Genomic DNA, 26,092 nt, shown 5'->3' with positions numbered 1-26,092 from the left:
TCCCAGCAATGACTAAATGCTGTGTCTTCTAGTGCAGTTTCCTTCAAAGTTTATTTTTCTCTAATGCAATTGTATCTGGTTTTTGTCCCCTGACTTTATTCATAGCACCTAACACAGTGACTGACTCACAGCAGGTGCCCAATAAAAACAAAAACGAATGCATGTTGAATGAACTGCCACCTGTATATGCTTTAAAATCTAGCTACTTAGAAATTGCAGGCCAAAAATGTTTTTGATGAAAGCATGCATCACTACACCCAGTAGGGTTAACCAGACAACCCATAATCATAAACTAAATGGATAATTATAAAGCAAAAGTATTAATCATTTATAAGTAAAAAGCAAGTACAGGCATTAAAATCCAGGATCTACTCGACTCTGATAATGTACCAATAACATCCTTCTTGAATGTTTTAGGAATCCTGGAAATCTATCTTTCCAAGCGCCTGATGGTGATTTTTCTCCTTTGCCAAACAGTGTGAGGCAGGCATCTTGCTTAATTAAACAGCAAATTAAAATCATCAATAAACTCTAAGACTGCCTGGAAAAAGAATCTGGCAGTTCCTCAAAAGGTTAAAAATAGAGTTGCTGATAACCTAGGAAATCTACTCCTAGGTAGATGCACATCCACACCAAAGCTTATAGGCACATTTTCATAGCAACATTATTCAAAATCACCTAAAAGTGGAAACAACTAAAATGTCCGTCGAGCAATGAATGGATAAACAAATGTTATATATCCACGCAATGGAGTATTATTTGGCAGTGCAAAGACTGAAGTACTGATGCATGCAATGACAGGGATGAACCTTTAAAACACTATCCTAAGTGAAAGAAGGCAGGCACAAAAGGTCAGATATGATATTCAGTTTCTATAAAATGTTCATAAAAGGGAATGAGACAGAGAATGAGATTTTTTGGCCGCCAGGAGGTGAGTATGTAATGGTGGAAAATGAGGTATGACTCAGGGATCTCAGGGATAGTGTGTTTTTTTCCAGGAGATTAAAAAAAAAATTTCTAAAATTCATTGTGGCGATGGTTGCACAATTCTGTGAATAGACTGAAAACCATGGAGCTGTACACTTTAAAGGAGTGAATAGTATGGTATGTGAATTATATCTCAATAAAGCTGTTGTTTAAAAAAAAAACTCTAAGAACAAGGGCTCATTTGGTACATTAATGGACATTGGTAGCCTTCAGACATAGGCAGCAAAAAAATTCTTTGGAAGAGTACACCATCACAAGCGCCTGGTGACTCTGGATCAGTTATTTCAACTTGTGAAGTCCTGGCTTCCTCTCTTGTAGGACAGAACTGCAGCAGGTGCTGTTGGTGTGTATTCAAATCCTTGTGCGTCACCAGAGGCTTTCTGGAAGCCCCTGTATCTCAGTATCTGAGGGCTTTCTGTAGCCACGGGAACATACTTGGCTCCTTCCTTTCCACGTGGTGAACTGGAAGTTCCGGGAAGTTGACTTCCCTGAAAGCAGCTCTGAACTAATTACAAACAGGAGTCGGAGGAGCAATACCCAGCTTCCTCGCCGACTGTATGTTACAACTCAGAGGTATGTTCTACCCTATCCCCGGATATGTCAAGGAGGGTGGCATCCCAGGTGCCCACAGAGACAACCCGCCTTTCAATGCATCCTTGTGTTGGCTTCCTTGCTTTCCCCAGCTAACTTTCTTCATCCGTACCAGTGCTTCTTGGCATTACCTCCCAAATAAACTACCTGAGCACATAAATGTCTGAGTCTGCTTCTGAAGGAGACCAACCTGAAATAAGGGATAATCGGAGTGCCTTCCTCTTAGGTCTGTTGGAAGGAAGAAATAAAATACTACATGGAGAGCGTTTCAGCACTATGTCTGGCCACCTAATAAATGTTACCTATTATCATCATTATTATTATTATTGTTATTACTAAAAACAAATAATTCACTGGAATTGTTTATCAGATCTCGGCCCATCTGGAAGCCTGTCTTGGCTTTCCTACATATGTGAGACATGCCAAGCTGGTATTGTGCTTATTATTTCACCACTGAGCACCCAGTTCATTATTTTCCATCCAATTGACTCCAGGTTTTCAAAGACTTTATCTAGCAAACTGCACAGATTAAGTAATAATTTATTTTCTCACCCATGTTTTATTAATCAAAGGCACATATAACTGCCAATCAGAGCTGCTGATCAGAATTAAATTACTAAGTTCACCATGCAGAGCTAATATCACTTCAGTCAAAAGCAAAACATCTTGATGTTTTTGTTTGTGAAGCTTTCTCACTTGTAAAAGTAAGATTAGATTAGATTTTCTGAAATATTTAAAATAGCTTGCAGACCTTCATTGCCACAATCAGGGTCTCCTAAGACCTAGAAACCCCATGTTGGCCATTGGTGATCTAATAAACCAAAATTCATTAAGAAGTATGTCTGCTTTTGCTATAAAAATTAGAGCAATAAAATCTTTATGGCCATATTTGCCAATAACCTTTCTGTATATGACGAGAAAATAAAGGATAAATGGATATTTAGTAATGTATTTTTTATCTTGACCTTTTCACAATGAAATATCCACAAATCTAAGAGAGGCTGGATTACACTAAGATGCTAGCCCACGCCAGGTTTCCTGCTATAATATCAAGAGATCATAGTCTATGAGGAAAAAGGAGAAAGAAATAAGCAGTTTGGAAGAGTACAGCAAAGGGGATATCTAATTCTCTATTGCTTAAAACAAATGGCACTTGCTGGCAGTATGTTCACAAGCAGATGTGCTGAGTGCATTTGCTTAGCCTTCTGAATTTACTCTCCCTTCTATACCCTGCTCTGTCCTTGGGCAGAGCACCTGGCAGCCTTGTCTTCTGGTTTCCAGCTGGCTTCAGTAAATTAGAAGCACTAGTGAGGAATCAGAGGTGGAGGGAGAACAAGACAGAGTGTCAGGTCTCCTGGTTTCCTTCCTAAGGCTTCATACAGATCAGCATCTTGTGGCACCAGAGAGTAGAGAACGGAGGACAGTGGATCTGGAGGGGCCAGTGGGCTACAGTTGGCCTACCAGGATTCCTAACATGTAAAATAAATACCAAAAAGTTCACAGGGTTTGTATGAGAATTGAATCATCTGATCCACAGAAAATTGACCACACTGCCTAGCATGTAATAAGTAAACAGATATTAGCTACTGTTATTATATTCAAGGATCTGAAGAAAAGTTATGGTTACTCTCTGCTTTGTGAATAGCAACAAGCCCTGTTTCTCCTATTGTGGGGATCTGAACTCATATTAGAGCCATCACTGCTCTAGGCAAGAGGATAACTTACCTGCCTGAACGCTGACCAACACTCATTGAAAGCCTAGTATTAACCAGGGACTGTAGTAATTACTTTTCAAGTGTCGTCTCAGCTTTGCATAGTAGAAATACCATAGCCAATGAGGTTTATCAGAGGTGCAATGATTATTCATTGAAAACTCGGGCCAGCAGGAGTAAGAAAGCTGCCCACGCTCAGATGGTACATGATAGGTAGAAGTGGCATTTGGACTCAGGCCCATGAGCTTCTCAGGCAGCACCCACGTTCCCCTGTTTACAAGAGACCAGTTCTTCAAAGTGAATCCTGAGCCACTTGATGGGCAAGGAATCAGGTTGTCTGAGTGTGGAAAAATGTCTATGCATTTATCATTGTCAAAACTCCTTTCGAGAAAATGTGCAGTAATTGTACATTTAATTCAGCCCCAGCACAACACAATGTTCCAGTGAAGTGTACAGCCAAGTGACATGTGTTGAGATGACGACCCTGTTGGGAGGGAGTCTTGTAAACCTCGCACTAAAGAAAAATGGCCAACAAACACATGCAGTGGTTTATGGGCCTCATCTCTTTGTGGCAGCTCTGTGGCTCCTGGGAAGGAAATGGAACACTTAGGAAGACGTACGGAGCCTCCTGGTTCCCATAGGTGTACAATACCTGAGCCAGTGTGTGAATTTATGTCCTTGAATATTCATCAAAATCCCCAGGGGGAGACAGTTATGGACATCAGAGCAAGCCTGGGTCCATGATGAGCAGACCTCTCTTTGGCATTCCCTGGGCCTCCCTGCACTTGAGTCAAGCCTGGAAGAGTTGTGGAGAGCACATGGCAGCCGTGCAGATGCTGGCAGTAAGGGAACTTCTGCTTGGGCATCTCAACAAAATAGGACTCATTGCCACGGACTGAGCTCATGCAGCGGTCTCGCATAAGAACCTAAATGTGGTTCTTTTACATGATGCTTGCCAGCGTACCCAACGCCCTCAAGGTGAGCTGTGTCCTGGGCTTGGGAGGAGATGAAAAGTCCTTTCCTACTTCAGTCTTACCCATGCAAATAGCTGAATATCAGGACCCACTGCTTGTATCTATACCTCCAGCTCAGGATAGAACAACTTGTAGGAAGCAGATATCAGTTGATATTTGTTGGCCAGGCACAGTGGCTGACTTGTAATCCCAGCACTTTGGGAGGCTGAGGCGGGTGGATCACGAGGTCAGGAGATGGAGAGATCGAGACCATCTCGGCTAACACGGTGAAACACCATCTCTACTAAAAATACAAAAAAATTAGCCAGGTGTGGTGGCGGGCGCCTGTAGTCCCAGCTACTCAGGAGGCTGAGGCAGGAGAATGGCATGAACCTGGGAGGCGGAGCTTGCAGTGAACTGAGATTGTGCCACTGTACTCCAGCCTGGGCGACAGAGCAAGACTCCATCTCGGAAAAAAAAAAAATTGGTATTTGTTTCTGAATCAATGAAAAGCCACTTCTTCTTTGAGAGCACAGGCAATCTTTCCTCTCCAGAGGCTGGGATGGGGTGAGGGATGTGGGGGAAGGAGATACCCTCCTTGCCAGCTTACAGTCTCACAATGATTCCACTGACTTTTGTAGGGGACAAAATCCTCACACATGTACACAAACACACACACACTTGCACACCCCCCAAAACATGACCATTCTGACCTGTGCCGTCACTCCCTGGCCATTTAAGAGTGAGCCGAGGGAAGGTATCTGAGCTGAACTGGACCAATAAAATTATTCTTGAGGATGTGAAATTCAGGACACAGAAATATGGCGATGGGCAACATCTAAGCTGAAGCATATCAGTTGGAGAGTTCCGGATTCACATATTGCAGTGCCCAGACAGGTCTGGTTTCCTTCTTTTTATGATCAGGTGCTCCTTTGTGTCCATATGCATACAACTCTCTCACTGCTGTGGGTTTCACTGCCCGCCCCCTACCACCACCAACAAAAAAGATATGTGGGAGTTCTAACTCTCAGTGACTTTATTTGGAGATAGGGTCTTTACAGAGGTAATCAAGTTAAAATAGGGTCATGGGTAGACCTTAATCCAGTATCACTGGTATCCTGTATTAGTCCATTTTCACACTGCTGATAAAGACATATCTGAGACTGGGTAATTTAAAAGAAAAAGACACTTAATGGACTCACAGTTCCACGTGGCAGGAGAGGCCTCACAATCATGGTGGAAGGTGAAAGGCACATCTTACATTTGGCAGCAAGTGAAAAAGAATGAGAACCAAGCAAAAAGGGAGACCCTTTATAAAACCATCAGATCTCATGAGACTTACTACCACAAGAACAGTATGGGGGAAACCACCCCCATGATTCAATTATCTCCCACCAGTCCCTCCCATAACACATGGGACTTATGGGAGCTACAATTCAAGATGAGATTTGGGTGGAGACACAGCCAAACCATACCATGTCCTTACAAAAAAAAATGGGAGATTTGGACTCAGAGGCAGACATAGACACGGGAGACTGGCATGTGAAGGGAAGGGAGAGACTGGGATGATGCAGCTACAAACTAAGGAATGCCAAAGGTTTCTAGCAAACCTCCAAAAGCTAAGAGAGGCATGAACAGATTCCCCTCACAGCCCTCAGAAGAAACCAGCACTACCTACACCTTGACCTTAGACTTCCAGCCTCCAGAACAGATTGACAGTAAATTTCTTTTGTTTAAGCCAGCCAGTTTGTGGCACTTTGTTATAGGAGCCCTAGCGAACTAAGACACACCCCAACAATCTTCTTTCTTCCCGTTCCTTACCTGCTTGATACTAATCATAGTGAATTCCTTTTGCTTGCAACCAAGAGAAACCTAACAGATACCCCAAATAAACCACAGTGAACATAGATTCTGATTTCAAATGAAGCATCCAATTGGTCAGGATCCTGAACTCAGGATCCTGGCTTTTATCAACCACTATAAGATTCATTTTGAATTTGTAAAGCAAAGCAACTTATAATTAACACAAAGAGGCTGTAACAGAGAAACCAAGGAGATGCCCTTAGACCAAAGAGGCAGTAGCTAGAGAACGTTCTTTTTCAGATAGAATGGGTTGAGAAAAACAATTTGCTGTAAAAAAAAAAAAAAAAAAGTTTCATTTCTCTGACTGTTGCTAGCACAAACGGCGGAAAACAAAGAAGCTCTTAAAGACAAATAAGTTGGTTTTTGTCTCACCCTGTATCATAGGAAAGATCATTATAAAAAACAAAAGCATGCATTGAAATATTGACCCTATTAAGAACTGTCAGGAGACCCCCATTTAGGAGTTGAATTGTGTCCCCTAAAAGAAACGTCCAACTCCTAACCCCTAGTGTCTGCAAAAGTGACTTTATTTGGCAATAGAATCTGTGCACATGTAATCAAGTTAAGATGAAGCCGTTAGATTGGACCTATTCCAGTATGAGTGGGGTCCATATAAGAAGAAAATGCAGTGTGAAGACAGAGACATGGGGAGAACACCATGTGAGGAACAAGGCAGAAACTGCAGTGATTTAGCTACAAACCAAGGAACACCTGGGGCTACCAGAACCTAAAAGAGGTGAGGCCGAATCCCCACCTAGACACTCTGAAGGTAGCATGGCCCTTGCCAGCACTTTGATTTCAGAGTCCTAGCTTCCAGAGCTGTGAGACAAGTACTTTCTGTTTTAAGTCACCCAGTTTGTGGTACTTTTTTATGTCAGTCCTAAGAAACTAATTCATCCCCTTACTCAAAATATCTCTTTGGGTTGTGAGGAGGTTTACGCAGGGTAATGCCAAAGATTTGAAAACTCTCTCACAACGCAGAGTTAAAAGATGTTTACAGTAACTGAATTTTCTATAGTAAGTTTGAAAGTGCTATTACCTACAAGACCTGGATAGGATACATATCATGAAAGTAAGTAAATGTTGTCCTTCCTTCTGGTCCTCATTAAAATGTGTTCAGTAAATTGATGTCAAAATAACTAATACTCTACAATCATACTTGAACATGGGTTACATTCAAACCAGGAAGACTAGTTATATGGTACCTTTTGGTGTGTTTGTAATAAAGGTTCTGCTTTTGAGTGGTGTAAAGAAAGCAACTAAGAGAAAATATAAAAACAAGGCATTCTAAACAACATTTTGAAAGTGACTAGTAGCAGAGTTTGCATTAGGCTGTGTCCTGGAACAACTCTGTTCTTAGAATAAAAATAAAAGATTGTCATTTTGGTTGGTTGAAGAAGTCTTCCTTCACTTTCCAGCAAAGATTCTTATGCCTTTGATCTTTTGATTGTTCCCAAATAATGATGTGTTTGTTCTAAAAATAATTCTTCTTCAAGGAAGAAACAGAAATGTATTTTTTGGGACTATGTTGAAGAGAGCAAACTGAACTCTAAAAGGGGGAAAAAGAGAAATCTATTGAAGGCATGCCATGTGTTAAATTTACTGCTGATGTTCCAAGAAAATCTTCCCCTAATATTTTTAGACTGAGATTAATGTATTTGAAGACAATTTTAGAATATAAAGAATCCTAAACTGAACATCTGCTTTATTGTCTTGGTCCTAGAGTCAACCTTGTGGCTTAAAAATTTAGAAAGCAGATTTGGGGGAGTAAATACATAATTTTGGCTTATCCAAAGAATTTACTCAGGTGCTTTGGGAATCAAAATGGTTTTTCCTTTCTTTGTTTTGATAGATTAATGTTAGAGTTACTGGCTTTATTAAGCATTGTATGACAATGTCTTTCAATGTCCATTAAAGAATGCTTAGTAGAGTAAATGTTAAATTACCATGTTACATCTCCATAAATACATGTGAAGTTCATATGAATGCCAAATGAATTAAATATGGTCATTTCTATTACAATAAATGCCAAGTGAATTCAGAGCGATGAGGCACTTAAAATGTCACACACTCCCAACTAGTTCCATCATGAATTCATTACTCCCGGTGACACTCATTCTTGTCAGGGTTTCCACTGTAAATACTACTTTCAGCAGTTTATCATAAAATTCCACTTGAGGAATTAATTCTCATTGGAAATATGGAAGATAAACTCTAAGCCTCGAAAGTAACATCAAAATAACTCGACTGTAGTGGGATTCCCACCCCTGCTCCCAAACTTGCAAGCTTAATATTTGAATAAAATATCTAGTTATGGTTTTTGATATTTTATATCAAAGAAAATTTCAATGTGATAAGTTTCCTCCTAGAACAAAGAGTTCTTTTAAAATGTCTCTTTGTAAAATTTACTTAATTTTGTACCCTTCTTATTAATTGAGGCAGATGTGTCAAAATTACAGGCAATAAGCAAATGAGAAAACTGAAACATCATAGTAAGATAATTATTTTAGTCAACACAGAAGCATGGATAATATCTGATTTCATGATCTAATATTTCCATTTTTCCAGTATTATCCAAAATATCCACTTTGCAACTATAATTTTTTTAATTCTGAAACTTTATACTCTTGACCATCACCTCCTGGGTACATACTGTTGGTCACTCTTCCGTAAGAAATAGGTAGATAGACGGAATAAACACAGAGAGAAAGCTGAAGAAATACAAATTGCCAATTGATGCATTTGACAGCCAAGCAGGTAGTAGGAATAACCACCTACTCTGGCTGAGGTGTGATCCATCCCTTAATAATTCATTCTCCCTTAATAACCCTCCTGACCAACTGCTGTGTTCAGTTGAGAGATCAACAATCCCATAAAGGAGTCCACCAAAGCCCACTACAGACACATAGTATTGGTAAACACGTTGACTAGTAATCTGTTTTCCATCAGGTTAAGCAATGCCTCTGTAAGTCATACCAGAAGCTGGAGGATGTCATAAAACCAAATCCCATAAATGGGACTCCAAATTAGGGCCCATCCACAGTCTGTTAATCATGCTGGGCAAAGAGAGGTGAGGTTTGCCTTGTATTCTCAGTTCTCGTAACACAATTCTCCTGATCTCTAATGACAGTAATGAATTACATAATGGCTGAGTAATGAATTGGGTTATTTCCTAAGGCTGGAGATCAAGAGACATTAAATACTTAGTCTCAAGGGGACTCAGTTTATAAAGGGCTATTTGAGTGCATTCACTGCAGTGGAAGCAAGACCTGAATAAGATGCCAAGGACAACATTGCCTGGGCCCTCTTTCTCGACAGGTTGCAGAGTCAGCTGAAGGTGCTAATTGCAAAAGATGCAATAAAATGTGAAGTTACCTCAATGATATGGCAGGCCGATCACTTGACAAAGAAAACTAACTCATTATTAAGGGCATTTTGTCTTGTTTCCATCTAGCACCAAGGCACTAGCTTGAGAGCCATCTGTGTAATTGATTGCAGCAGTCCAAATTCTATCTCAATTGATATAGCCTGAAGGGCAAGGCCAGGTTATATTTCTTTGTTCCCCACAGTGTCTTGGACATAATAAGTGCTCAATAAATATTTGATCGACTTGATAGGAGCTGGTGGTTTTATCCACAGATATTGCATCAGACATACATTGCCTGATAAAAGCCAACTCATCAGTCAGAGCCTCTTGTGGAAGGAAGAAAGGGCCTATTTCACCCAGAAAGGAATTTCAGGGTCTTATGCCAATAATCACACCTTTTGTCATGAATTCTTTTTCTATTTGAGTCGTATAAACTTTCACTATTGGATGCTTAGGTTTATATACGAAAAGAAAAAATCATTCACAGGGATTTCAGTCATTTTGCCAAAATTATACTTTCACAGTCTATCCTGCAAAGGGTACATTATGGGAACTGATCTAGTCAATACTATCATATCTGGCTCATGATGCTAAAGCAATATATAACACATAAATATGGAAAAAAGAAATTGTGCCTTTCTTTTCTATGCATGAGAAAAAAAGTTTGCAACAAAGACAATTAGAATGGAAGAACGGAAGCTCAGTAAGTGGGAGATGACAATAATTGTAAATACTAAACTCTCAAATCAAATATGTAATTAAATGTATATGATTCCAAAGTGCAATTAGTCATGCACCGTAAGATTTTTTGGACACATATTGATAGTGCTAAGGCAGAGTTGTCATATTAAAATGGGAATCAATTAGCTCGTTCTTAGTTAGGCATACAAATAAATTCAGCTTTTCCAAAGAGGTAATCAAGGATACTGGCTAGAGCATAGACTCTGAAGTTAAACAGAACTGAGTACGAATCCAAGCATCACCACATTATAGCTCAGCAACTTTGAGCATTTGTACCTAGAGACAATGCAGGGTCATAGCAAGAGGCTGGATCTATTGGGAAACCTGAATTCCAATCCCACCATTGTAACTCATCAACTCTGTGACCTTGAGCACATCACATGTTCTCTTTAAACTTCAATTTCACATCTTTACAATGAGGTTATTTCACTTCTTCTTGGGCATCTTCCTTGTTTTATTGTCGTTATCTATTCCAGGCCAGTGCACATATAGCATGGTTCACATTAGCCACATCACAGGACCCATCCCATCATAAAGAGAGCAAATTGCCAAGTAGGGCATGCCCTAGAATGCAGACCCATGAAGTACTTCTCTACCTAAATGACACATCCACTCAGAAAGCCAACTCTGACCCTCTTCCTTTAGGTTAAATCCTCTGGCGTGTGTTATAGTCTGTATTTCTATTATCAGAGCACTTATAACAGGATAGTTTTAAATGCCTACATAAAAAGGAAAATGATTAAAATTTACCACCTTCATACTGGCACAAGGTTAAATATAAAGACCAGGGAAAGAGAGTGCAAAATAGATCACACATATTGGTTATTTGATTTATGTCTGCAGTTCAGTGATGGAAAGGGTGATCTTCTCAATAAATTGTGCAGCAGCAACTGGAAAAATCATACATCTTGACCTCTACCTCACACCATACACGAAATTAGTTTAAGATGAAAATTAATCATGAAACCCACGAAGATCAAGCTTTTAGAAAACCTAGTGGAGAATGTCCATGACCTTGGGGTATGTAAATATTTCTTAAACAGGACACAAGAAGCAATAACCCTAATAGGAAAAATAAATAATTAGCCTTCATTAAAATATAGAACATCTGTTTATCAAATGATACCATTAAGAAAGTGAAAGACAAGACACAAAGGGAAGAGACTTGTAATTCATGCATCTGACAAAGACTTATATTCGGGATATATGAAGAACTCCTTGAATTACCACTGAGGGAAGTTTCTTTTAAATGGAAGAGAACTGTTACATTCTGGAGAACAACTTGCTGGGTATGCATATAAGTGTTTGAGATTGGAACTCAATGAGGGAGCAAGAATATAGAATACTCATACCATGTAACAGCCCCCACATACTGGGTAGAAAATCAAGAGAAGAGATGGGAACAGGGATGGAAAAAGAAAACTTGGAGATAGTTAGAGATAGAGAGCGAGGTACAAGCAACAAAAGAAAATAGGCCTGGTGCCTGGAGGACATTTAAGAATAGCCATGTTTAATATTCCACTGGGAGTTGATACAATCTCCAAATACAACTTTCTAGAATTTCAATAAAGTGTGCTGTCCACACAATGCTTTCGAAGAAAAGGGAAGGGCTATTTTTCTACACGTGGATTGTGCAATGTAAAGATGATGAAGCAAAACAACAAAACAAGCAGACGCTGATCTTAGAGCTAGGAGGGGGTCTTTGGTAGTGAGCACCCACCCCTGTGAAATTCCAGAAATGTCACAGATATCACTGAGCATTCTCAAGGCATGCAACAGAGTTTTGGTCCAATTCTATCTAGATTTCACTGAATGGGAGATCCCAGTTGGCATGCAGTTAACGTATTTTCATTGATCTCTCCCAACTAAAACATTAAATTCTTTGAGAGCAAACTATATATAGGAGCCCCAAAATATTCAATGGATCATGAATGAATAAACAAATGAATGTGGATGAATGGAATTTAGGCATTTTGTTCACTCTGGTCAGCTTTCAGAGCTTCCTGATCACTTTTTTTTTTCAATCTCTCATTTTACTGATGTCTTTTCATTTGACCATTTTCCTATCATTTGCCAGAAGTTCCCAGTCATATGCTTATTGTATTGTCCATCTACAAAGCAACATTTCAGCCCAAATGTGCACCTTCTCTATTTGGGGATGAGTTACACTATAGCATACAGTGATTCAAACACATTTGCAAAATAATTACCCCTCTTTCATAACTGAGGCTTTTATCTGAATAAATGTTTCCCTAATAAAGCTTGCAGCTGGGTTGAGTTTGAGAAATACAACAATTAGGAGTCATGGGACAAGAGCTCAAAAAAGGGTTCCCTTTAAACACGAGCATTTGCTTCCTACATCTCTGATTAGTAGGAACAAGGCCTGTATGTGCCTGCCAACATAGCACTGATTGCTAATCAAGTGGCCATGGTATGTGTGAGCAAAAGAAAATTAGAAAACAAACGTAGACGCTGATTAGTTTTCTACAAACATCTTTAAAGATATATGAAGCAGGAACCAGCTAAGGTGAAGCAGGTAAGAAGAATTCAGTTCTTCTTGCTTTGCCAACTTTACCTGAACCAAATCTGGAAGTAAAAAAGAAACTATGGAACAAGGCATCAAACTGACTGCAAAACCCAGATGAATCTAGGGTTTTGTAATGACAACAGCAACAACCACAATCAAAACTGCTAAGGTTTGTACTCAACCCTACCACCTAGCAAAACAGTGATGTTCATTAGCTCATTCTGGTGTCATAATTACTCCCTGAGGTGACTGTTAATTTTTGCCGTCTCCATTTTACAGGTGGAAAAACTGAGATTCCGCAAGGGAATAATTTGCTCAAGGTAACGTATTCAAAAAGGAACCAGGATTTATAATGATGTCTTCCTCTCCATATTTCAGGCTTTGCATTTGACCTATTGATATGGTTTGGCTGTGTCCCCAACCCAAATCTCATCTTGAATTAATAATTCCCACACGCTGTGGGAGGGACCTGGTGGGAAATAATTGAATCATGGGGGCAGTTTCCCCATACTGTTCTCATGGTAGTGAATAAGTCTCACAAGATCTAATGGTTTTATAAGGGGAAACCCCTTTAATTTGGTTCTCATTCTCTCTTGTCTGCTGCCATGTGAGACATGACTTTGCTCCTCTTTTCCTTCCACCATGATTGTGAGGGCTATCCATTAAACCTCCTTTTCCTTATCAATTACCCAGTCTAGGGTATGTCTTTATCAGCAGTGTGAAAACGTGCTAATATACCTATAGTGGAAAGAAATATATTTGAACAAGCCAAGGGGTGATAAATATTATCGACAATATTTTAAGCAGCATTAGAGAAATAGGTTTAAAAATACAGAGATTCAAGGATGTAGGGGTAACCTTTGCAGCTAATGGGAACCAGTGAGGTGAAAGGACTTCTTAAAAACATCCATTCTGGAGAAGACAGCAAACAACCACACTAATAGAAGATACCCACTGTTAACACTCAAGTTTTACATTTGCTTTAGTTGGAATATCAAACCCATACTTGAAAGAGTGTACTTGGGGATCTCACCTGAGTATTCACTTTAGTTACGTGCGTAATTATTCATTGTTCTGTCAACAGGCCTCACTCCCTCCCTCCCTTCCTCCCTCCCTTCCTTCCTCTCCCTCCCTCCCTCCCTCCCTCTCTCCATCTCTCTTCCTTGCTCCCATTGATTGATTGAGCTAAGGTCTTGCTCTGTCACCCACGCTGGAGTGCAATGGTGCCATCTCAGCTCACTGCAACCTCTGCCTCCCAGGCTCAAGCATTCCTTCCATCTCAGCCTACTGAGTAGCTGGAACTATAGGTGCATGCCAGCACACCTGGCTAATTTTTGTATTTTTAGTAGAACAGGGTTTCACCATGTTGCCCAGGCTGGTCTCGAACTCCCGAGCTCAGGTGATCCACCTGCCTCAGCCCCTCTCAAACTTCTGGGATGGCAGGTGTGAGCCACTGCACCCAGTCTTGTGACCACTGCTTTCTGATGCTATTTTCCACACCAGAGGAGATGCTCTCAGTGTCTTGCCAAATTCCTCAGACTGCAACCCACTTCACTGTGCTCCAGGCAACCTCCCATTGCAGGATTTGCAGTTCTGTGCCTGAAGGCTTTTCTCAGAACCACAGAAGATGAATCTGCCTGTGTATGTGGCAGGTGTGATGCCCCTCTGGTGGGAAGTGTTCCCAAATCAACACCCTTTTTCTGGGAGTAGTCCTCAGCCAAGAGCACTGAAATAAATACTCCCAGCCCTCCTCAGGAGGGAGAACTCTGAACTGTGTCTTCTATATTATTTCCAGAGTTTTCTTACAGGATTAAACTTTAGTTGCCTACCATAGCTTAATACTGCACCCTACCTTGACTCTCCTTTCTGTTTCCTTGTCTTGTGTGCAGTACTGATGCTTCCTGCACCTTTTAAATAAACTATATACACTCACATCCTTGTCTCTTCTCGAGGACTGCAATCAAGACACACATAAACTCATGTCATTTCATGGGTCCCCACTGGACCAGTGTCTTAGACTTTGGACAACGGTGGCCTTTCAGAAGGCCCATGCTGACGCCAGGCAATGCCACGCTGAAGTTGAGATATCTTTTTAACACCACAGACTTTTTACACTTCAGACCCTCTGTCAAAAGCTCAATATTGAAATTACCTCATTATCTCCTCTAAGGCTGGCAGAGACCATTGATACTTGAGAGGGCTAATCTAAAAGAAACATTGATCATTTAATCTGCTCAGTTTACTGAGTTGTATTCCTGAATCAAGTCAAATCGCCAGGAAGCTTAGCACTCTGTACGAATGCATTCACCTTATCAGGATTCCTTTTCATGTCTTTACTGAGGTAAGATATACAACATAACCAGGCAAAGACTGTTTTTACACCTCTGGAAAAATAGCTGTTGAAAAAGCTATTCCCTGCGTAACTCAATGCCCTTTTCAGTAAAGGCTCTTAAGATACGTTCTTACCAGAAATAAATGCCAAGGGGAAAAAGTATTATCTTTCTGTTTATTGGCGTGTTGTTGCTACTGCTGTTGCAGCTGCTTTTTCTTTTTCTTCTTCTTTTAATTAAACAATGAAAATTATTTAAGCTAACACAATTCCATTTTTACATGGTTAAGTAAAAACTCAAAGTAAATTAAGTGCTACATTTGAATAACTATATCCAATTACTGTCCTTTTTTTTTTTTTTTTTTTTTTTTTTTTTTTTTTTTTGAGACAGAGTCTCGCTCTGTCGCCCAGGCTGGAGTGCAGTGGCGTGATCTCAGCTCACTGCAAGCTCCGCCTCCCGGGTTCCCGCCATTCTCCTGCCTCAGCCTCCCAAGTAGCTGGGACTACAGGCGCCCGCCACCTCGCCTGGCTAGTTTTTTTGTATTTTTTAGTAGAGACGGGGTAGAGATCTCGTCTTTAGTAGATCTCTTTAGTAGAGATCTCGATCTCCTGACCTCGTGATCCGCCCGTCTCGGCCTCCCAAAGTGCTGGGATTACAGGCTTGAGCCACCATGCCCGGCACAATTACTGTCCTTTTATATTATATGTCTTTAAAAAGATTTTCACTATCATAAAATTGTACTTTAATAAGCTGTTTAGAAACATTTAAAAATAAATGTGATAGATATGATAAATAAACAACATTAAATCTACAAATCATCAGAATACAATCTTTGCTATAAAATAGGTTATATGTGGACAAACAGATGTTATTGATGCTTGATTCAAGATTACCTACATTTGGTTCATAGCAGAAATGAAGTTCCTGCAGTTCAGAGATAACATAGGAAGGATCAACAGGTAACCTTCTATTTGCAACAATATACCTGTTTGCAACTGACTTGCAATAATATACATGTTTATTCATTCAGTCAGTCACAAATTTTGTGTATCTGCTATGTGCTAAGTATGGCATTAAGGTTAGGAATAGATCTCTGAGAAAATATACGAATGCTGACTCTGTTCTCATGGAATTCGTGATTCAGTGAGATTATGTGTGTGTGTGTGTGTGTGTGTGTGCGCGCGCGCATATGCATGTGTATGTGTGTGTGAGAGACAGAGAGAGACAGAGGGAGAGAGAGACAGGAAAAATAGCCTCAATTAAAGACTGCCTCGCCCAACCTCCAGTGAAAAGTAAAATAGCAACAAACGGAACTAAGGAAACAGCTTCGGAAACCTGATTGTGAATGTTTATGTGTATTTGTGAGGCTAGCACATAGCATGAGTCATGGCTTGTACTATAGCTGCACCAGAAAAAAAGAAAAAGCAAAACAATGCAGCAGTAGCGTGACCACCCTATCAACAGGGAACAGGCGTTTGTGGGTTTAGTTTAATGCTAGTTACTATTTCTATTTTCTTAAAACAGAATGGAGAGCTCTGCAGTTGTCCTCTGTTTAATGATACATGAGGTCTTGACAAGAACCTAAACACCAGCCTGTGGCTTGTTTTGGTTGTGCTGATATTGTGCTGAGGTCGCAGCCCAGGATCACGACCCCAGAGGCTCTGATAAAGGAGTATCTCCGCTCTTGGCACCATCATACCATAGCCTTCAAAGGTGAGCTCTGGGAGGAGTCCATGAAGATCTACAGGCAAACGGTTGGGCCAAGTGTCACCCCCCACTCCTCACCTGTTCTTTCCCTAAACACACATAAGACTCAGCAGTTGTGTGGGCAATGCACTCAAGTAGAGTTGATTCTACCTATTCTCACAGTGCTCATCCAACATATGCCTTGGTCATTGGCATCTGTAGGTAGGACAAACATTTCATTATGAACATTATGGTCTAAAGTAGTATCACCACTCAGGGAACTAGTTAGAAATGCAAATTCTCAGGCCTCATCCCTGAACTTCTGAGTTAAAAATGCTGAAGGTGGGGGCCTACTATTTTAATAAACCCTGTAGATCAGCAGACTTCCAAACTTTTTAGCACCGAGGACCAGTTTTGTGGAAGCTAATTTTTTCATGGGATGGGGAAAGTTGATGGGGATGGATTCGGGTTGAAACTGATCTACCTCAGATCATTAGGCATTACATTCTCATAAGGAGCACACAATCTAGATCCCTGGCATGCACAATGCACAATAGGTTGCACGCTCCTATTGATACAGGAGTTAAGAAGAAATTACACAGGCAGATGGTAAGGGCATGGGAGTCCTTGGTAAGGCTTTTCTTTTTAATGAAAAGCAACCCCAAATCATTTTCTAACAAAGAAAATGTAAAATTGAGCCACAGACATAGACAAGCAAGCTGGAGGCTTGCACAGGTGAATACTGGTAGGAACGAAGGACTAGACATGTTCAAGATGGCAGCTCCATCTTCCTTTCTCTTCCAACCACATGTACAGTAAGAAGCAGACAAGATGGCGCCAATCAACTGGAAAGCCCATTTACATAAGATTAGGGTGGGGTGACCAGCCTTCCCCATGCCCTATGTAAACATCATACCTGATAGAATCAACGTGTGAGTGCTATGTACATCAGACACTGCCTCCTTAAACCTGACTATAAAATTCAACACATCTGCCACTTGCTGCCCTTTTTCTGCTCCAAGACCCCTTCCTCTACAGAGGAAGCTGTTTCTCTTTCCCTTCTCTTCTACATATTAAACCTCCACTCCTAAACTCCTCATGTGTGTCCATGTCCTAAATGTTCCTGGTACGCAACAATGAACCCCAGGGTATATACCCCCGACAACATAGCCACTTCTCTATAAGATTCTATTGACACTGCCAATCTGACAGGAGGTGGAGTTCAGTGGGTTATTGCTCACTCTCCTGCTGTGGTCCATGGTCCAGAGATTGGGGACCCCTGCTATAAGTGATTCTGATACACACTCACATTTGAGAATCACTGGTTCAAGAACCAGTTTTCTGAATTGATTTCCAAGGTAGATCCTTTTTGCTTTTTTCTTTAAACCCCAGTGCTAGGAAAACATGTTGGAAACCAGCTGCATCTCATTTATTCAAATAGCACACAGATCTTGAGACCAAAAAAGCTTCATGAAAACAGTTGTAACTATTTCACCATGTGATATGGTCTGGCTCTATATCCCCACCCAAATCTCATCTTGAACTGTAATCCAAATTGTAATCCCCACATGTTGGGGGAGGGACCTCATGGGAGGTGATTAGTTCATGGGAGCAGTCCCCTCATACTGTTCTCATGATAGTGAGTTCTCATGGGATCTAATGGCTTTTTAAGGAGCTTCTCTCCCTTCACTCTGTACTTCTCCATCTTGCTGCCATGTGAAGAAGAAAGTGTTTGCTTCCCCATCCACCATGATTGTAAGTTTCATGAGGCCTCCCCAGCCCTGCAAAACTGTGAGTCAATTTAACCACTTTACTTTATAAATTACCCAGTCTCAGGTATGTCTTTGTAGCAGTGTGAGAATGGACTAATACAGCAAATTGGTACCAAGAGAGTGGGGTGCTGCTATAAGGATATCCAAAAATGTGGAAGTGACTTTGGAACTGGGTAACAGGCAGAGGTCGGAACAGTTTGGAGGGCTCAGAAGAACACAGGAAATTGTGGTAAAGTTTGGAACTTCCTAGATACTTGTTGAATGACTTTGACCAAAATGCTGATAGTGATATGGACAATGAAGTCCAGGCTGAGGTGATCTCAGATGGAGATGAGGAACTTGTTAAGAACTGAAGCAAAGGTCACTCTTGCTATGCTTCAGCAAAGAGATTGGTGGCATTTTGCCCTTGCCCTAGAGATCTGTGGAACTTTGAACCTGAGAGAGATCATGTAGGGTGTCTGGTGGAAGAAATTTCTAAGCACCAAAGCTTTCAAGAGGAAGCAGAGCATATAAGTTTGGAAAATTTGCAGCCTGACAATGCAATAGAAAAGAAAAACCCATTTTCTGAGAAGAAACTCAAACCTGCTGCAGAAATTTACATAAGTAACAAGGAACTACATGTTAGTCACCAAGACAATGGGGAAAATGTCTGCAGGGCATGTCAGAGGTTTTCACGGTAACCCCTCCCATCACAGTCCCTGAGGCCTAGGTGGAAAAAATGGTTTTGTGGGCTGGAGCCAGGGTCCCCCACATGCTGTGTGCAGCCTAAGGACTTAGTGCCCAGCTACTCCAGCCATGGCTCCCAGTTACTCCAGCCATGGCTAAAAGGGGCCAAAGTACAGCTCAGACAGTGGCTTCAGAGGGTGCAAACCTCAAGCCTTGGCAGCTTCCATGTGGTGTTGAGCCTGCAGGTGCACAGAAATCAAGAATTGGAGTTTGGGAATATCTGTCTACATTTCAGAAGATGTATGGAAATGTCTGGATGTCCAGGCAGAAGTTTGCTGCAGGGGCAGAGCCCTCACAGAGAACCTCTGTTAGGGCAGTGCAGAAGTGGAATGTGGGGTCAGAGCCACCACACAGAGTCGCCACTGGGGCACTGCCTAGTTGAGCTGTAAGAAAAGGGCTGCTGTCCTCCAGACCTCTGAATGGTAGATCCACAGACAGCTTGCATGGAGCACCTGGAAAAGTCATAGACAATGCCAGCCCATGAAAGCAGCCAGGAGGAGGGCTGTACCCTGCAAAGTCACAGGGAAAATGTTGCCCAAGGCCATGGAAACCAACTTCTTGCATCAGCATGACCTGGATGTGAGATATAGAGTCAAAGGAGATTATTTTGCAGCTTTAAGAGTTAATTACTGCCTTGTTGGATTTCAGACTTGCCTGGGGCCTGTAGCTCCTACGTTTTGGCCAATTTTCCCATTTGGAATGAGCATATTTATGCAATGTCTGTATCTCCATTGTATCTAGGAAGTAACTAGCTTGCTTTTGATTTTACAGGCTCATAGGTGGAAGGGACTTGCCTTGGCTCAGATGAGACTATGGACTTGAACTTTCGGGATAATGCTGAAATGAGTTACGATTTTGGGAAACTGTTGGGAAGGCATAATTTTGTTTTGAGATGTAAGAAACATGAGATTTGTGAGGGGCAAGGGGCAGAATGATATGGTCTGGTTCTGTATCCCCACCCAAATCTCATCTTGAATTGTAATCTGAATTGTAATCCCCACATGTTGGGGGAGGGACCTCGTGGGAGATGATTAGATCATGAGGGCAGTCTCCCCATGCTGTTCTCATGATAGTGAGTGAGTTCTCCCAAGATCTGATAGTTTTATAAGGCACTTGTCTCCCCTTCACTCTGCACTTCTCTCTCCTGCTGCCATGTGAAGAAGGACATGTTTGCTTCCTCTTCTGCCATATTGTAACTTTCTGAGGCCTCCCCAGCCATGCAAAACCATGAGTCAATTAAAACCTCTTTCTTTATAAATGACCCAGTCTCAAGTATGTCTTCATGGCTGCGTGAGAACGGACTAATACAACATGTAACTGTTAATATCACTCCCCTACCCTAAATCATTTGAATCAGCCATCCTAAAGATTCACACAAACCCCTTATCCAAATATATGTCATAAAAATAGAAAAAAATATGAAATTGGTAAGACAACATACTGATATTATAATTAAATTAAAATGCTAACCCTTGCTTTCATTTATGCCTCTACTAAATCATGGCTTCCCACTAGCCAACTTCTCTACTTGTACTGTTTAGAGTCAAGTACAGAATCTTACATTTGTTCCTATTAGGTTAATTGTTCACACTCTAGGCCACCATTTCAGCATACCAAATTATTTTTATTTCTGAATTTGTTATGAAAAGTATCAGTCAGAATGCCATCAGTATATCAAATGTTTCAACTCATCATATTTTCATTGATACCAGTTATGAAACCTAAAGGTCTATGCTAAGGGATTAAATACTTCCTCAAGTAAATATTGTCCCATGAGAAAAAGCACATTTTTCAGTAAAGTTTATGTACCTGATCTTGAGTCTACCTCACTGGAATGGCTGGATCGTAGTTTCCACTCTGTCCATACTTTTTGTCTTGGGAAGCTCTGTGAATTCTTTAGCAATGACCCACCCTCTATTTTAATGGAAAAGTTTGTAGAACATGTTAAGATTTTTCTCTAATAGGTCAGCTAGAAGCAGCCATAATCACATGACTCTTGAGAAATAATCTCCTTACCTCTTCAGCAGTTGTTGCCTGAAAGCTAAACATTACAAAAATGGGACTAGTGGGACTGAGTTAGGATATCAAAGCAAACAAACACAACAATAAGGTTCCCAGCTATATTTGAATATTAGATAAATAATTTTTTTTAGAATAAGTATGTACCAATGTTGGGCAGGACACACTTATACTAAAAATATACCAACAATCTTTAAAATTATTTGCCTACCTCTATATGTAGGCAAAAAGGTCAAAAAGCATATGCTTTTGACCACTAAAGTAGAATGACTTCTGTGAATGATTCCTTCAGCCAGTAAATCCACATCTGTCCTAAGCAAAGACGCCACATTCTTCCCACTAACAGTGATTTCCCCCCCACAAGCTAGCGTAGAATTTACCAGAGGGCTTAACTGTGCCCCCCTTTTTATTCTGAAGATGCTTTCTGAATGTCTACTTAGGGTCAAACTCTGTACTATACATGGAACTTGCAAGGTGATATGGTTTGGTCGTGTCCCCACCCAAATCTCATCTTGAATTGTAGCTACCCTAATTCCCACATGTTGTAGGAGGGACCCTGTGGGAAATAATGAATCATGGGGGTGGTTTCCTCCATACTGTTCTCATGGTAGTTAATAAGTCTCATGAGATCTGATGTTTTTTATAAAGGGTTCCCCCTTTCATTTGGCTCTTATTTTCTCTCTTGTCTGCTGCCAAGTAAGACATGCCTTTTGCCTTCTGTCACGATTGTGAGGCCTCCCCAGCCGTATGGAACTGTGAGTCCATTAAACTTCTTTCTCTTTATAAATTACCTCATCTCAGGTATGTCTTTATCAGCAGTAAGAAAATGGAATAATACCTAAGACCATCTTAATTCCTAACTAACAACAACAAAAGCAGAAACAAAAACAAAAAACAATAATAACAACAACAACAAAAACAAAAGAGAGACCTCAAGGTATAATTCTAGCTTCCTCATTGCATATAGAACTTCTAAACTTCATTTATGCCCAGATCATCAAGGGTCGGATGGCTGAAGCATTTTGCAAAGTAGAGTGTGAGTCCAAGTGTTTCTGGAAAAGATGTGCATTTTTAGCATTGGAAAATAGAATTCCTCATATTTAGCAGTGATTCTAACCATTTTTTGTTTGTTTGTTATCAGACAGGCTTTCAAAAAATATTATTTTCTAGTGACCTCCAATTACATGATGAGAAAATTCTGTGCAGGGTAGTCAGATATATAAGGCTAGATAAGCCTTTTGACCAAAGAGAGATGGAAATCTAAGTATAAATTAGGTAGAAAGCAGGTTTCTTGGGCAGAGTCACACATGTAATTACCTAATCACAGCATCTCTATACAATTATTCCCCAAGGGATCTTTTGAAAGAAGATATGGTGCCTACTTTGTTTGGAATTAGCTTCAGTAGAGGGTTCAACCTCTTCAGTAATAGAAACAGAACTTTTCTGTCCTGTAAGTACCAGCAGAAGCTGCCCCTGTGGGGAAATGACAAAGCCATAAGTCTAATATTAGAGTCTGTAGGTAAAAGCAAGTTTTAAAACTCAGGATTTTAATCTAATTTGGGAAGAGAAGTGATTTATGTCTTCTCTGATAGGGCATTATTTCCTAAAAAGGAAATGGACAGAGGGGGCTATTTAATCCCCACTGCCCTTCTCACCTAGGGTGAACTGGAGTACTGATTTATCTGGGCATCACTAATGCTTTATAGCTTTAATTTTAACTGCTTAGTTTAATATAATTTATTTGAGCGTATAACTACTCAGAGTCCTAAGAGCATCTTAACATGTTTTCTTTTTAAGGATAATTACAAACCAAAACTGCAAAGAGAGCTGATGGGGAGCTCTTTTTGCAATTATGGCTCTGAAGAGGTTCCTAATTCTAAGAAATTATTTATAAAAAAGAAAATAAATGAGATATGTATCTATATTCAGCATCCCTATACAAACCATAAAGTTACTTCAAAGAAAAAGTTAAAACATTCCCATATAATCCATAGTTAAGACACCTGTGTTTAATATAACATATATAAAGTGCTTAGAAAAGTACCTGGTGTATCTTTGTTAAACGTTAGCTGTTGATCTATTACAGTATTCAAAAAGAGAGAGTCCCATACAGACACACAAGAGTACACTCTCTATACTTCTATTTACATAAAGAACAGGCCGGTTGTAGTGGCTCATGCTTGTAATCCCAGCACTTTGGTAGGCACAGGTAGGTGGATCACTTAAGACCAGGAGTTCGAAACCAGCCTGGCCAACATGGCAAAATCCCATCTCTCCTAAAAATACAAACGTTGTATTGGGAGGCAGAGGTTGCAGTGAGCTGAGATCGCACCACTACACTCCAGCCTGGGCAACAAAGTAAGACTCCATCTCCAAAAAAAATAAAATAAAATAAAAGAGAGAGAGACAAATCCATTTTATTAGAAGTCATGATGGTGATTTCCCTTGTGGAGTAGGACTGAGAGGGCACGGGGCTTCCAGCGACCGGTCATAACTCTGTTTCTCTGAGTGTTGGTTATGTGCATATGTTCGGTTTGTGAAAACTAATCAAGCTATAGTTTTGTTATGACTATACTTTTCTACAGGCATGTTTCTGGGTCCATTCAGGATGCTATAACAGGATATGATAGACGGAGTGGCTTTTTAACAACGGAAATTTATTTCTCATAGCTCTGGAGACTGGAAGTACAAGATGAATGTACCAGCAAGTTTGGTGTCTGGTGAGGGCTTCTTTTCAGATTCATCAACAGCTGTCTTTTCATTGTGTCCCCACGTAGTAGAAAAGGGCCAGCAAGTTCACTGGGGTCTCTTTTATAAGGGCACTAATCTCATAATATCCTGAGAGGAAAGCCCTAATGATCTTACCACCTCATGTAAGCCCTGCCTGCAGATACCATCACATTGGAAGCTAGGTTTCAAAATATGAATTTTGGGGACCACAAACATTCCATCTATGGCATATGCTACACTTTAGTGAACAATTAAAAACAAACGGTATCAACCTGATTGGAATGATAGCATAAATATTTTTAAAAGGTGATCTAATCATTTAAAAAATACAAATAATGGTTCCAAAAACAGATCACGAAAGTCATCTCTACAACTACAAATCAGAAATCTCTTAGAAAGTGCCGGGCAAAAATTGAATATGATGTTATGCACATTGCTAATATTGAACCCAGGCTGAGACTGAAACATCTCTTCCCATTCCAATGTCAGAAAAATGGAGGCTTTAGCAATACACAGAAGAGTGGACATAAGAAGAAAAGAGGATAAGGGTTTTCAGTTCATCTCAGAAACACTGTTCATTCCAATCTCCAACCTTTCCAGTGGTTTCTCATTGAATATCAAATATAATAAAGTGTAAGCTCTTCTTACCTCTTCTCTTGCTTTAGTATTTAAGAACAATAAAGATGTTTATCCATTCAAATCTGTAAATTACTGAAACTTGGGGAGTTTTTAGAGAGTCTGTAAAACTCTCACCTTGGACAATTCTTATTTATTTATGTGGTAAGAAACATAATTCTCCAGATAAGGTCTTAAGAGAAACGCAAATGAAAACAACAGTAGAATATTCTATGTTGCCCAAAGGATTGGCAGATACTGAGTAAGGATGATAGTATCCAGGGTGTGTGGACATGAATAGAACACTTTGAAATACTCCTGGTGGAAATATAAATCTGTATGACAGTTGCAAAGGCAACTTAATAGTCTCTGTCAACATTTTAATTGGGCCTATCTTCAATTCAACAATATCATTTCTATAATTCAATGCCACATGCAATGGGTCCACATGAAGAAATATCATTTGTGCAATGCTTATAAGAAGTGAAAACCTAGAGGCAACCTGGATGCCCATCAATTACAGGACTGGTCAAATGAATTAGAAGACAGCAATGATGAGAAATAATATGCAGTCATCAAAAAGCCTTATGTGTATTATACACACACACACACACACACACACACACACACACAGACGATTGCATACTTTATATATTACTGAATGGAGAAAATGACTAAATTGTACGAATGGTATGATCACAGTTCTGAAAAAAAAAAATCTGCTACTCTCACTGAGAGGCATGTCACCGTCACTATCACATTGCGTGAAACGCATGAGAGATACACAGCAAAAACATAGCTACCAAATATAAATTATTATTAGAACCATACATCTCCCCAACTAGACCATGTCTTATAGCCCCAATATCTAATACAATGACTGCTATTTAAGAAGGGTTCAAGAATTGTTTATGAAGTATCAACCAATTCTCTCAATATTCAGTAACTCATTAGCACTGGTCACTCATTTAATCAATAAGTACATTGTTGATGATTGGCTGTGTGTTAGGCAGGGTGCCTGGGCTGAGGACTGAATGGTGAGTAACACAGGCATGGTTCCTTACCTATTATCACTCATGACCGAAGACACAACCAGGCAATGACAATACAGTGTGATGAGGAATATGATGGGGAAACTTGGCGTTTTATGGGATCATTTATCAGGGAAGAGTTCTTGAGGAATAGTTTCTAGGCCGAAATGTAAAATGTAAGTTGGAGCTTCCCAGAGAAAGAGGAAGAAAATAGTTATAGGAAGAGAAAATGGCACATATGAAGATTGATCATCTGTTTTGGGTCATCTAAATACCCGCAGACTCTACTCACATATGGTATCCTTATATTACTTCAACTACAGGGCATTATGAACATGGTAAAACTTGGGCTGAAAATAGCTCAAGTTATATTCTGTATGGGAGACTGAATTTTCCCAAAATAGCCATCATATTACATCTCTCATGCTCACGATGCAATGTA

General features: G+C 40.2%; 1 protein-coding gene and 1 long non-coding RNA gene across 3 annotated transcripts in view; one reads left to right on the top strand and one right to left on the bottom strand.

The window, feature by feature from the left end:
* LOC135968997 (uncharacterized) overlaps positions 1-2,521 on the top strand; it is a 36,485-nt gene extending 33,964 nt beyond the window's left edge. Inside the window, exons 2-3 of the long non-coding RNA XR_010584048.1 lie at positions 999-1,104; positions 1,306-2,521. This is a non-coding gene — a long non-coding RNA (uncharacterized lncRNA). The remainder of the gene's footprint in view (positions 1-998; positions 1,105-1,305) is intronic.
* CDH13 (cadherin 13) overlaps positions 1-26,092 on the bottom strand; it is a 1,164,779-nt gene that overhangs the window by 836,251 nt on the left and 302,436 nt on the right. The window lies entirely within an intron of this gene.

This window comes from Macaca fascicularis, chromosome 20, assembly GCF_037993035.2.
Source record: "Macaca fascicularis isolate 582-1 chromosome 20, T2T-MFA8v1.1".
In the NCBI taxonomy this organism is placed as follows: Eukaryota; Metazoa; Chordata; class Mammalia; order Primates; family Cercopithecidae; genus Macaca; species Macaca fascicularis.
This window is presented reverse-complemented; position numbering and strand designations above follow the sequence as displayed.